The 2,035-nt window shown below is 42.2% G+C and overlaps 1 protein-coding gene and 1 pseudogene across 1 annotated transcript in view; one reads left to right on the plus strand and one right to left on the minus strand.

Moving 5' to 3' along the window:
- The window catches only part of LOC102855132, a 2,074-nt pseudogene extending 1,324 nt beyond the window's left edge, over positions 1–750 (minus strand).
- Positions 1–2,035, plus strand: part of LOC102853510 (neuromedin-U receptor 2-like) — a 43,974-nt gene that overhangs the window by 16,237 nt on the left and 25,702 nt on the right. The window lies entirely within an intron of this gene.

Genomic DNA, 2,035 nt, shown 5'->3' on the forward strand with positions numbered 1-2,035 from the left:
TAGAAAACAGAAAAACAATTGAAATTATCAACAAAACTAGGAGTTGGTTCTTTGAAAAGGTCAACAAAATCGATACTCCACTAGCAAAACTCACAAAAGAAAAGAGAGAGAAGAAAGCCTTTCACCAGATTCCTTGTCTGTTAGTTTATCTAGTAGGGATACTTCCTGGACTTCAACAGGCAGTGAAGTGATCAGCTGATGAACTGCTGCATCACCTGAAGCGGCATTCTCTAGATCTTATAATGCTCTAACGAGATCTAGAGTCTGTGGTGGTTCACTTGGAGATTCCAGGGAAGAACAGTTCTCATTTTCATCTATCTTTTTCTGTTCATACGTTTGCTTCCTAGGTTTCTTATCACCATACAGAGCTTGCTTAAGTTGGTCTAGCACATCATTTTCATAAACAGATCTTTCTTCCCAGATTGATAAAACTCTTCGAAGACTTTTCTTACAACTTTCATCAGTTTCACTTGAAACATGCTTAAAAGCCTCCACTATAACGGGTGCAAAATCTTTTGTAAACTCCGGCCCCTTCCTTTTGCTGTTCTGAATGACATCATTGGCTAGGTAGAGAAAAGTTAGCTTCCTGTTTGGCTTGGCTTTCCGGAGCTCTCGCTCCCACAGGGTGATGATGGGCCTCGAGTGCTTTGGGTGGTGGATGAACCACAGAGACAGCATCTGCACGCTCCGCTGCGAGTCGCTCAACTCCGACAGCTTCTTCACCAGCGCCGCCTTGGAGAAGGCGGACATCCTTCTGACACCACGTTCACGCTGTCCCTCTTGCTGGGATCACAGGGAGGAGAGTTTTCAAGGCCTTCGCTGAGGCCACGCCCCCTCACCCCACCCTTCCCCACTCCATCACCACGACAGGCGCCACAGCTGCGGCCAGCCACAGACCTGCAAGAAGGCAGCCAGCTATCTTTAAATATTTTTTAAAAATATTTCCTCAAAATGTCACCCAACCAAGGAAGCTAATTGCCTCTTGGAACAGCTTATTCCATTGTTATACATTATCTGCACCAATTTCTTCTTTGCTTTTAATTTGTCTCCTTATTTTTCAACTAATTGATCCTAATCTACCCCTGGAGCCATAGATAGCTGCTACTGTTCATACCCACTAGTTTTGCTCATACTTTCCTTCCATCAAGTTTCTAAGGCAATAAAACTTTATAGGAGGAGACTGTCCGTCTTTCTCCCATTGGAGCAGCTGATGGGTTTGAACCATTGACCTTTCCGTTGACAGTGCAACATCTAATACATTATGGCACCAGTAGTCTTTAGAGTAAGTAGACTTTTTCTTCTACTGGAAAGTGTTTTTTGTTTTTGTTTTTGTTTTTAACTGGAAAGCTTTTATCAACCACGCAGGAGCTTCACACTCATTGTTAATAAGGAAACCACAACTCAAAATGGGGGAAAAGGGAAAATAAACCTTAAAATTCCAGATGAAGAACTAGTTATAGGCAGCATCCAAAAACTTAGCAAGAAGCTGGCTTTCTCTTGGTTTCTTTCCTCTTTTAGCTATGATATTCATTTCAATCTTAAAATTTATCCAATAGCTCATTGGAGGTACAGAGTTGCATTCCTCAGGTTGGAAAAAGCAATTACCACAAAAATTGTTATTTCAGATGCTACGTTCACAGAACAAAAGTGTTACTTGGAAGACCAAGGTGAGCATGACCCAAGTCATGAAATTTTCAATTGTCTTTTATGAATGTGAAAGCCAGATAATGAATAAAGAACACAGGAAAATTTGATCCGTTCGAATTATGGAGTTGGAAAGATGCAAATATAACAAGCCGAGACCAGGCAGCACAGAGGACTCCCACAGTAACTTCTGCCACGCCTCCAGGTAACAAGCCCCAAGGCAGAGCCTAAACCTGTTGGAAAACACAATCTATACAGGAGTTCTACAGGACACATCACCTTCCCTTCGGAGACAGTGCAAGTAAACTTAAGAGACACTGAACACAGGGGAAAAAAATCTCTCTGACAAGCTGTCAAGTCATGGGTCAGACAATGGGACATTAATTCTGAA

The sequence above is a fragment of the Elephantulus edwardii genome, unplaced genomic scaffold (assembly GCF_000299155.1).
Source record: "Elephantulus edwardii isolate Elephantulus edwardi_28Jun2011 unplaced genomic scaffold, EleEdw1.0 scaffold00149, whole genome shotgun sequence".
NCBI lineage: Eukaryota > Metazoa > Chordata > Mammalia > Macroscelidea > Macroscelididae > Elephantulus > Elephantulus edwardii.